The following is a 12,496-nucleotide window of genomic DNA, read 5'->3' on the forward strand; positions in this document are numbered from 1 at the left end:
GCCACAGCACCCTGTTCCTCTGGAGGATTTCCTCATGGCTTGGAGTAAGGGAACTAGGGCCACAAATGCCTGGAGTCTGTTTCTTGGACCCACTCTTTCTAGGCTGTCTCCCCCTTGGATTCTCGATTCTTTACTCACTCAAGTTCCCTCCCCTGCCTCCTTCCTTCCAAATCCCCTAGTCAAGTCAACAAATATTTATTAAATAACAGGTATGTCCCTGGAACTGTGCTAGGCACCAGAGATATAAAGGTAGGATGAGTTTCTGCCCTCAAGGAGCTCCTGAACTCTCTATTCTGCCCCAAAGATTAGCTCCTAAAACAGACCTACTCTTTCTAAACTATGCTACTTTTTTCTTTTCTTTCTTTGTTTCTTTTTTGTTTTTAATTGAACTATGGTAGTTTGCAACCAGATTGCAACCAGTTGCTCAGATCAGAACCCAGGTGTGTCTGATACACCGATGGTTCTCCTTCCACAACAGGCCACTCTTCTGCTTCCCCATCAGTGAGAAGAAATGTCCACTTGACTCCGTGGGCATGTCAACCTCTGATGGGGACTGTTGTCCTCCTGTTGATGAGTGATACTGTGTGACTTTAGGTGAGTTCCTTTGAACCTCAATTTTCTCACCTATAAAATGGGAAGACTCATTCCTTCCCATTTATCTAGCAAGATATAACAGATATAAAAATGCTTTAAAATAAAGGTGCATGGGGGGAGGGTATAGTTCAGTGGTAGAGCACATGCTTAGCATGCATGAGGTCCTGGGTTCAATCCCCATCAAAAAAATAGTAAAAAAATAAATAAAATTTAAAATAAAATAAAATAAAGGTACAGAAGGAATGTGGAGATCACATTCAGAATCTGTAGGAGCCAGCTGGGGCAGCCCTGAGGACTTGGACTGAGAGGTGAGATGCAGTGTTTGCCAAATGTTGGTCCGATGGGAAATCTGTCCTTAAGATATGAGGCTGGAAAAGGCTGTGAGAATAAGAAAATCTCAGTTGTTCAGTGTTGAAACACAACCGGATGCTTCTTTATTTTTTTGGAATGTTGCCTATGATACAACCACTTGCCCCAAATCTTCTTCCACTGTTTTGACCTTGGCCAACTTATCTACCTCACTACTCTGAGCTGCAGTTTCCTCTTCTGCAGAAAGGGTATAAAATCTGTCTCACCTGGATACTATCACTCAAGCTAATTTATTTAAGAGTGCCTAGCACAGTATCTGGTTCAATAAATATTAATTTAAGTAATTCATCTTATCCTCTCCTTTTTATTAACCCTTAGTGCAGATGAAGTCTAGAGGCTCAGCGGCAATAAATAACTTTCCCAAGATTGCAGAGCTAGCAAGGAATGAAGTGGGATAGAATTCAGAATTTGTTTTTCCAACTGTATCATTGATGCGAAGGGAGATGGTTGGGCAGGAAAGGGATTCTGAGGGGGAAAAGTGACTGAGATGTGGACCAGCTGTTCCTTGTATACCACACATGCCACCGGGGTATGGGGCATGCCGGGACCGCTTGCTCACTCATTTATTCATTCAGTAAATACTTGTGGAACAATTATTCTACCATGGCTACCATGCTAAGTGGTGAGCTACAGAGATGACAAGACGCAATTCCTGCTCTCAAGTTGCTGAATTTTGGAGAAGGAACTGAGGTTAGCCTTCCTAGGTGGAGGGGGTATTCCAAAAAGAGGGAAGAGCACATGAAAAGGCTCAGGGATGTGAGTTATCCTGACACCTTCTGTGAACAATACATCTTGGCTAGGAAGACGTATTCAAGGTTGAACCTGGAGCGAGCTCCAGCCACTGGGTGGGTCAGCAGTGGCTTTATATGCCATGCTTAGGAGCTTGGTTTTTATGCTGAAGAAGACAGAAAGCCTTTGAGGAGTTTTGCTTGTGTAAAGGTCATTCTGGAAACAGTGTGGAGAATGGATTGACAACAGGTAATGCATTGGTACATTGTGTCAGGGTTGCTCTGTAGAATAGAGCAGAAGTGATGGTAGGTCACTTCGGAGGCTAGGTCCTAACAGGCATTGCATCTTCCTCCTTGTTCTCATGGATTGCTTGCCCTGGAGGACTTGGGAGCACCTCGATGGTGAGGTCCACATGGCAAGGGACTGAGGCCTCCTGCCAAGATCCATTGAAGAACTGAGGCCTCCAACCAAAAGCCATGTGAATGAGCGAGCTTGGAAGCAGATCCTCCAGCCCCAGTCAGTCCTTCTGATGACTGTGGCCCAAGCTGGTAACTTCACTGCAAATCCATGAGACACACAGCTAAGTCTTTCCCAGATCCCTGCTTCTCAGAATAAATGTTTTTTAAGCTACTAATTTTGCAGATAAGTTGCTATAAATAGATAATAATACAAATATCTTGGGAAAACAGGTGAAACAACACTTTCATAATTGGGTAAATGAGTCTGGAGCACAGGGGAGAGGTCTGGGATAAAGGGAGGGAAGGTGGGCAATGGTTAAAATCATGAACGTAGAAAAGAGTCCTTGAAGAGAGTGGTGGAAGGGAAGGACCAGACAGCCAATGACATGATACTGGGAAACGCAGCATCTAAAGGACAGATGGAGGGAGAGGAGCTGATGAAGGAGGAATGGGCATTGGAAGAGAACCAAGAGGGAGTAGATGGAGCGTTTCAAAAAGGAGGTGTCAAATGGTATGAATGTCAGGGTTGAAGGTGAGGACTGAAAAATGTCCGTGGGGCTTACCATCTTGAGGGGTGTGTGTGCCCTTTGGAGCAGCTTCCTGCAGGGAGGTGGACAAAAGCCAGACTGTAAGAGTCCAGGGGTAACTGGGAGGAGGTAGAGTTAGAACTGTGCAGACTGCTCTTTGAAGAAGCTTGGCTGGAAAGGGAAGGAGACAGATAACTGGAGGGGATTGGAGTATAGAAAGGCTCATCTATTTTGTTTTTAAATCCAAAGATACAGGAGAGGGGGTATAACTGATGGGGAGGCTTTGGGAGGAGGGAGACAATGGGGTTCAGATCAGAGGTGGAGGCATTAGCCTTTGGCCATAGGAATGACACTTTCCAGCAGAAAGAGTGGGGGCAATTGTGCAGAGAAATGTTATACTTTGGGGGGTTGGCTGGGAAAAGCAGGGGGATGAAAAGGAAGTTAAGCGAGTTTCCTCCTGAATGTCTCTGCTTTCTCTTGGGAAGTAGGGAACTCGGGGGAGAAGGGTTTGGGGCCTGAAAGAAGGGTGAGAGTTTGAAAGAGCTGTTGTGGGGAGAGGAGGACCCAGCTACAAAGAGCCTCGAGGAAGGCTATGTTTGGAGGGAACGACCCACTGAGCTGGGGGACCACTGGTCTTCAGGGGCTCGGACCGCATTACTCAGGGTTCTCCAGAGAGACAGAACCAACAGGATGTGTATATAGAGACAGATTTATTTTAAGGAATTGGCTCATGCGTTGTGGAGGCTTGGCAAGTCCGAAATCCAAAGGGGGAGGCCAGCAGGCTGGAGACTCAGGAAAAGAGTTGCAGTTTGAGTCCGAAGGCAGTCTGCTGGCAGAATTCCTTCTTTCTCATAGGGAGAGGGTGGAGGTGGGTCTCTGTTCTGTTAGAGCCTTCAACTGATTGGATGAGACCCACCCTCATTATGGGGTAATCTGCTTTACTCAAAGCCCACTTTTTAAAAGTTAATCTCATCCAAGAAACACTATCACAAAAATATCCAGAATAACAGTTTGACCAAATAGTTGGGCACCATGGCCCAATCAGGTTGACACATACAATTAATCATCACACTGACCCTGACATTTCGGGAGTTTTTCAAATTACTCAAGAGCTAGAGTGTAGAAATGATAACATTGTTAGATTGTACTGACTCAGGGTTAGGGTTTCCAGGGCGTGGAAAGTTGAGGGTATCGGCCAGAGTGAAGGGAAGGAGAGCAGTTCTTGTTGAGCTCACTTGAAAAGGAGTGACAGGAAGCAGCCCTGCGGGGGGGGGGGGGTGTCCAGTGAGGTCAAGGTCAAACAAAGGTGCGGGAGAGATGGAGGAGCAGGGGCGCATGGATGTGGCAGGACATGGAGTGGAGGCCATTTGGTGGCTCCTGACCAGAGGAAGCCAAGGTCCTTGCTGCAGCTGGATGGGATCAAAATGGTGTGAGGCCGGTAGGAGCTGCCAACCCGGGTCTGTAGGGTCCAGAAAGATAACACAAGCAGTAAAATGAAATGGTGAAACTGGGGCCAACTGGAGAGAGTGTAGCGGCAGGAATTTCGACTAACTAACTGGGCCCCCCTACGCAGCTCTGGAAGAGTTGCCTTGTGAAACAGGGGACTGAGTATGGCCACACCTCCTTGCTTTTTCAAGAGAAGCCAGAAATCTGAATTGTTAGGTAAACTGTTATTTTCAAATTTTAAACCAATATATGTAACGAAAATGCACTTTGTGAGCCACACAGGGTATATCTTTGATGCCCGTTTTGCCCTCAGGGTCTCCAGGTTGTCATCTGGGACCCATGGTGTCCAGAGGGGAAGTAGGTGTTTTGCTAAGTGAGCAAGGAGGAAGGGTACTTGAGGCTGAGGGCAAAGAGGCTGGAGGGTTGTGGACGTAGCACTAGGGGTGGGACGGGAGGGTTGTGCAGCCAGTGGGCAGAGCCCTGGGAGGGAAGGCTTGCAGGGAAGGAAGGGAAGGGGTGCAGAAGTGAAGGAGCAATCACCCTGCAAAGGCCTGGCCACCATGTTTCCACAGACCAGAGAAGCCCCTGACAGGGTTGAGCAGGGAAGCAGCATAATTCATTCTGGTTGTAGAGGTATTACGGAAAGAGTGGGTGGAGGCTTGATTGTGGGGTAATTAAGCCTCTCCTTAGGCTGGAGGAGAGATAATCCATGCAAGAAGTACTGATGGCCTGAATTAATTTATTCCATAAGTGTTTATTAAATGCCTTTGCGCCAGTCACTGCGCTAAGTGCTGGCCATTCAGGGGTGAATAGGACATTGTTCTCCCTGAAATTATGGTCCAGTGGGAGATACTGAAGAGGCCACTACTCACTGCATCAGGAATTTAGTAGAAGATGTAATAATAACAGCTATTATTTATTGAGTGCTTACCACAGGCCAGGCACTGGGCTAAATCCTTTATGTATATTTTCATGCTTAATCCTGACAACCTCTGTGATGTGAGTACTGCTATTATTGTTTTCATTTTATTAATAAGGAAACTAAAGTCAGAGGGTCCTTACAGAAGGGGCAACTTACACAGGCTTGAGTAGTCCCAAAGGGCTTCCTGGAGGAAGTGGTGAATAAGCGGAGACCTGAAAGTTGAGTAGGAGTTAGCCAGGTGAAGGCAGGGGAGGGGTGGTGAGGGAAAATTGTTCTAGGCTGAGAGAGCTATCAGGTTTAGAGGATGGGCCCATTGGAGGGTTAGAGTGGAATTTGGGAAAGTCATCAGAGAAGCAGCTGGGACAAGATGAAGAGTTTTGTAAGCCCCGTTAAGCAATTTAAATTTTTATCCTAAGGCTAAAAGGAAGCCCTTGAAGGGTTTTAAACTAGAGAGTGTCATAATCAAATTTGTATCTTATAAAGATGATTTCTGCTGCAATGCAGAGATTGTGTTGGGTGAACAGCTGGGAGATATATTTTAGACGTCTCTGACATGCTCTTGAGATAAGGCTCTAGGCAAAAGATGATAGAAGAGGAGATTTGGGGGTGATGGTTTGGCTGGGAGGGCTGTGGCGAGGGGAGGAGAGCACAATTAAAGACGCCTCCCAAGTCCCGGCTGGGCAGCTGGATAGACGATGGCACTGCCACTAGCTGGGGATGCGGTGCGGGTGGGAGGAGCAGATTTGCGGGAAGAGGGGTAGAGATCTATCAGTGTTGAACTTGCTGAGTTGGGGTGCCTGGAGGACACCCAGGCAGAGGTGTGTGAAAGGTGGTCGGATGTCTGGTCCCGAGCTCAGTCAGGAAAGTTGTCTGCACGGGTGTGACAGCTGCAGCCTTGGAGAGAAGTGCGTGCCAAGTAGGAAGACAAGGTCAAGGACAGAGCCTAGGAAACACCAACACTTATGGGCAGAGGAAAAGAGAAGCCTGCGAAGGAGACCAAGAAGCTTCCCTAAAAGAAAAAAGAAGAGCCGGGAGGGAGTGGTTTCCCAGGTACCCAAAGAAGACCTCCAGGAGGCATGTTCTCCAGCAAACTGGTCCGCAGGGAACTGAAGAGACATGAAGCGTGCTCCTTGGATTTGGCAAGTAGGAGTCAGGGAGATTGCTGCAAACTAGGGGAACGAGGGAACGAGAGGGACTGGGCCGGGCAAGAGGGTGCTGGAGGCCTGATGGTCTGGGTGAAGCTGGCGCTGGGGTTTGGTGGAGGGCTGGAAGACCAGACAGTCGGGGGAGGGCAGGTGTGAAGGAGGAGGGTAGGGGAGAGGCTTTTCTTCTCACCCCTGTGGTTCCTTACACCCTCTTGGGTTGGGCTGGGACCCCTTCTGATTTGCCTATAGGAACAGAGAAGGAGGGTCAGGAGGGGCGTCCTGGGACACTGGTGGCACGTGGAGGGGGAGGTGTGAACTGAAGCAACAGAAGTGAGCTGATCTGGACCAGCCTTCCCTTCAGGCCTGAGGAGGAAGGAGCTCTAGCCCCTGGAGCCCTCTCTACAGAGGAGGGGCAAGGACCTGGGGTCTCCAGCTGGGTGACAAGAGACCCAACAGAACTGTGACCTTTCATCCTTCTTGGGGTCCAGCCATTACACACACACACACACACACACACACACACACACACACACACACACGGACTTCCTGGTTAGGGTGTGGCTCAAGCCAGTCCCCAGAGAATGGGGAGCTGTTTCAAGGTAGCCTATACAGCAAGGGATGATGGGAAGGGGCCAGAATCCTCTTGACTCCTACCTCATCCTCCCGGTAGGGAGGGGTAATCTTGGCACAGCTGCCTAGGCCACAGCCCTGAACTCTGCCTTCTCCCACCTCCCCAGGCCCTGTTTGATATGCACATCAGATATGATGCCCTTTGCAAAACTGTTATTTGTATAGAAGCCCGAGGGAAGGGGAGGGAAGCGGCCTCCTCCTCTTCCCCCCACTCCAGCCACTTCACTTGCAGGGACTTGCAATCAACTGCCTAACCGCTCAGTCACTCTGGCTCACCAGCTCAGGGACTTGCAAACTGAGAGCTGATGGTTCCCCAGCTCTCCACGTGGCCACACTGGAGTTTCTCTGCGGCATCGCTGCCGGAAACAGGCCGGCCTCTGAGCTTCCCCCACCCACACCGTCCTCTCCACCTCAGCCCCTCCTCCCCACCCCACCAGCGCTGAGCTCACAGCACCCCTGCGCCTCCCACTTAGCCCAGAGTCTGGTGCTGTGGCATTTTTGCTCAAGTCTCCCAACTCTCTTTATCTCTGAGAATAGAGTGAGGGCCTCAAACTCATCCACTCCCCCGCCCCCAGCAGTTCCCAACCTGCCCCAAGGATGTCTTGTCCCAACGGCACAGGAGAAGCCGGGGAATGGGACGCTGGCTCTGCAAAGTAGGCAGAGGGCTAGGAGGAGAGGAAATGGCTTTGGAGCAGAGGGGCTAGGGCTGCACCCCACTCTGACTGCTGCTTACCAACCTGGGGCTTTGATCTCAGTTTCCTGCCTATAAATGGAGGCCATAAATCTACCTCTGAGGTCTGTGCTGAGGACTAAATGACACAAGGCATGAGGTGCCCAGCACAGTGTAGGCACATAGTAGGAGCTTAAAAAACCAAGTTCCCTCCCCTCTCTTCACTTTGGGACTCTGCGGAGAGGTAGAACTGGGGTGGGGGTACAGCTCTGTCTCACCCAGGGTGGGAGGAGGGGAGGGAGTGCCAGAACCCCAGGACCTCCTATGCGCCTGTCCTCACTGCACTTCTCGGTGTGGACTCAGGGAGCCCTCTGGGAAAGGGGTTCCTTGTGGAGGTCTGGTGGGGAGGGCCTGGGGTGGGGGCTCTGCCTCTGGGTCTTGAGCAACCCCCCTCCCCACTCCCCCAACTCATAATCCAATTTATATTCCTACTCCCTCCTCTGGACCTGTCACCATGGCAACAGTTTTCTCAGTTGCACTTCATCAGCTTCTCGGCAAATCTTTTTTCCTGCCCCTTCCTTCAGTCTCTTTTCTCCTCCATTGGTCTGCGTTTCTCTGGCACATGATGCTCACCTTTCTCCCTCAGCACCTGTTTCTCTCCTGCTCTCCACTTGTCCCTGCCTGCTTCTGTTCAAACCCCTCTCCCTACACCTTCCTCCCTCTTATCTCTCCCTTCTCAAGTCCATGATTGTAGCAAAAAGCTAGAGTCTGTTGGCTGGACAAGAACTTCTATTCCTTCCTGATATCAGGGTGATAAAGCAGAGAGTCCTGAAGAGACATGGTTGGGCCCCAGTGGGCTCTGGACAGAGGTCAGTGATTCGAGGGTGGATGTGAGGTCTCCTCCATCTATTCAACTCCGACCAGGGGCAGGGAATGGTGGGGAGGGAAAGCAAGATCAGGCAGTTTCTTCTCTAGTCCCAAGTTAGAATCAGCGTGCCTCTGGGGGTGTCCTGCATGGCACTGTCCTTGGTTTGCTTCTCAGCTCACCCTCAGAGACCTCGCTCCATGCCTACAGTTCCCCCTGGTGTAGGGTGCATCCCAAATAGCTAATTTTGGCTCTGACTTCCCTCTCTCCAAAGTTTCAGTCAAGTCTCTCTACCTCATCATTGGTCATAACCACTGGGATGTCCTACGATTATGCCTAATTCAACAGCTCTAAACATGAACTCGTCTTCCCCAAACGCCTCTTTGCAGTAGCTCCCTGTCACTACCCAGTGTAAAAACCTTGGCGCTCTCTGACTTCTCTCTCTCTGTCACCCTCCATATCTAACTAGAATCCAAGGGGTATCGATTCCTTTGGAGCAGGGAGGACATAGCTTAGTGGAAGAGCGCATGCTTGGCATGCACGAGGTCCCGGGTTTAATCCCCAGTATCTCCATTAAAAAATAAAATAAAATAATACCCAGGTACCCCCTCCAAAAAAATAAAATTAAGAAAAAGAAAAAAAAGTCTTCCTTTGAAGAGGAGAATCTGCTTTTATCCCTTTGCCCTTTCATATAAACCACCTGAGACTAAGTGCCCAGCAAGTCATTTGAGGATCTCACTCTAGCCCCATTCTCACTTGGGCCTCCTAGAAATGTATTCTCCTCTTAGAAACCAAAATCGTCTTATTATTTTACATGTATATGTATTATTTTGTTTGTTTTTTGGGGGGATTAGGTTTGTTTGTTTGTTTGTTTGTTTATTTACTTCAATGGAGATACTTGGGATCGAACCCAGGACCTCGTGCAGGCTAAGCACAGGCTCTACCACTGAACTGTACCCTCCCCCTCCAAACCCATCTTAAATATGAATTTCTTCTCTTCCTCTTTTTTTTGCTTCTTGATTTACTGAGCACCCATTATGTGTTAGGCTCTTCATATATGTCACTTCACTTAATCTGCACAATAATCTATAAAGTAGGTATTATCGCATTTTACAGGAGAAGGAATTGCTGCTCGGAGCAGTTAGAGTAATTTGTCCGAGTTCTACAGCTAATAAGCAGTAGAACTTGGATTTGTGGGGTTCCACAGTTAGCGTATCGTTTGGTTTGGTTGCTACACCGGCCTGCTTCCATGTGACTCTTCTACTCAAAAACATTCTGGTTCTGAGCCTTCTGATTTTCTTATTCTTCCATTAAGCTTTTGAGATTCATTATGATCTGACCCCATCCCACTTACAAAAGCTTGTATCTTGCTACTTCTCAATATGACATGGTATCAGCCAGAAGACTTGTGTACTTTAGGGTTTGCCTTCATCTCTGTCCTGGCAAATATATATTTTTTTAGGTTTTGTTATTTATTTTTTAGAGGAGGTACTGGGAATTGAACCCAGGACCTCATGCATGCCAAGCATGCGCTCTACACTTCAGCTATACCTCCCCCGCTGTTAAATATTTTTATTAATAGCATATATGAAAATATAGTATCACATTTCACAGATGTAAGCCTGGAGGGATAATGAACACTTTGAAAGATAGGATAAGGATCCAAAAATCATCTCCACGTATTGGATGATAGGAAAGCCTAACAAGATGAAATGATCAGTGGTCTGTGTAAGACCTCAGCAGCGCACACAGACCAGATGTGTCTTAGAGGCAGCTCAGGTAAAACAGAATCAGGAGTTTTAGTAAGTTCAGTTTTACTCATCAAGAAAACGTAGTTGCCAAAGTGAATCCAATTTTAAGCCATATTAATAGAAAGAGTTTTTGGAATAAAGGAGAGGATTGACAGTCCTGCTTCACTCTAAGTTGTCCAGATGTCATCATGGGCATAGTGTCTATTTAGTGAACTGGGAGTGCTTAGGCTAGAGAAGCGGAGAAGAGTCTGGAGTCATTAAAGCTCAAATAGGTGAAGAACTAGGAGGTAGTTCATGGACTAATAAGTAAAGACCATTAGGAGGTAGACTTTAGCTCAAGGGAAGGAAAAATAGATGTTCATAAATGGAATGGGCTGCCTTGGGAGGTAGTAAGCTCCTCATTCCTGGAGGTGTTCAAAAAGATGCTGTTACACTGCCAGTGATGTTGGCAGGGAGTTGAGCATCAGAAAGAAATGGAACTAGGTAGCTGGTCTTTGAGACCCCTTCACACCAAGATCTGTGACTCCTCCTGCTTTTGCTCTGTCTGTGCCTCTCACTGAGCCCTCTGGGCTCCCCTGTACCTGAGGTCAGTTTCCTGGCTCTGTACCAGGTCTACCTGAGGATGCAACCTGCACTGGTTGCATCAACTCCACATCTTTTAATGATTTAGCATCTTTTATTGTTCTTTAATTGTCCCCATTTTATAAGCTCCTTGAGGGCAGGTGCCTTTATTATCTGTTACAGGATAAAAACTTATTAACCATTGACTGTTCTCAGCCTCCCTCTGCCCACTCCCTTCCCTCAGCCCCAAGATAATTTTATCCGTCACCTGTTGTTGGAAGTCTTGTCACAGCCTGTTCAGTTTCAGGGCTTTTGTAATACAGAACCCAGAGAACAGGAGGTGAGAGATAAGTGGCAGGAGACAGGCCCCTTTCTTGTGTGTTAGGAGAATCTGGGTAATGGGTGAAGGAAAAAGGAAAAGAATGAAACCTGAGAGGCTAAGCCAATCCACGTAATAAAAAGACAGCGGGCCAAGAGAGACAGAAAAGCTCTGTTGACTACAGGAGACTGAGAGAGGCAGAGAGAAGGGCTGATTTAGGATTTGCAGAGAGTGATTTGGCTGTAGCAAGGTATAGCAGAATAGAAGAGGAAAGGGAATTTGAACAAGACATGCTGTAGGTTAACAACTGGATCATGTGCTGTACACCAGAGATTGACACATTGTAATTGTACTTCAAAAAAATTGGATCAACTTCAAGAGACACAAGTAAAAATTGGGATTCTTTTTTGAAATTTTTTTTGGTATTTGGCCCGTGGGACCCCAGAATATATTCAAGTTATATATCCTGTAACTTTCATAGGACCCAGCATGGAGTCAGGGTGTAGGTCCCAGCAAATAGAGCATCCAGTCCCTGCAGATAGAACATCCTGCAAAAAGACAGAAATGTTAAGTTTATCCCTTACCGCAGAGTTACAGCTTTTAAAAACACTTCCTAATCTGGGATTTCAAGTTACAAATGCCCCAGGAGTTAGAATTGGTTACAGGTCTTGACAGATGGAGAAAGTGAGGCCCAGGGAAGTTAATCAGTTTACTCAAAGTCACAGAGCAGGTTTTAGGCCTGGCTGGGACTGGGAATATGCCTGGCCCAAGGCTTTGTCCACAATCTAGAGATGCCTTTTTAGATTGAGCCAGAGAGCTATGTGCAGGTAAGTAAGGTCATGATGAGAGGGGAAAGGGAGGGGCTGGGAGACTGGGGGTTCTGAGCACCCCTCCCTCTGTTCCGAGCCCTGCACCAGGCTCTGGGGGACATCCAGATAAGGAGGCCAAGCCTGCCTTCGCAGATCTTATGGCCTCACAGGGAAATGAGCCAGACAGAGGAAGGAGTCCAATGGAAAGTTGGAAGCAAGAGCTGCAGTGGTGTCGTGGAAAGAGTCTGGACAGGGAATTAGGAGACCTGGGCACCTCTTCCAGCTATCACTCACCAGCCATGTGATTTTCTAGGCCAGTCGTTTCTCCACTTTGTGCCTCAGTTTCCTCACCTCTGAACATCCCATCTCTTCAAAATAAAAGCTCTATAGCACTACATACAAGAGCAAATTAATGCAGTAGCATTAATACATCATGGGGGTGCTGTCCCCCAATACTTGCCACTCCCAGCACAATCTCAGAAAGGATTCTGCCTTCAGTTGGTGGCAAGAATGAAATGTTCCCAGGGGAGCGTATAGCTCAAGTGGTAGAGCGCATGCTTAGCGTGCATGAGGTCTTGGGTTCGATCCCCAGTACCTCCTTCAAATATAAATAAATAAAAATATCTCCGCCCCATAAAACAAACAAATAAAAGAATGAAATGTTCCCGGATGACAGCCTCTCCTAGGCTTATGGACTCTGC

This window comes from Camelus ferus, chromosome 33 (assembly GCF_009834535.1).
Source record: "Camelus ferus isolate YT-003-E chromosome 33, BCGSAC_Cfer_1.0, whole genome shotgun sequence".
NCBI classification, from domain to species: Eukaryota; Metazoa; Chordata; class Mammalia; order Artiodactyla; family Camelidae; genus Camelus; species Camelus ferus.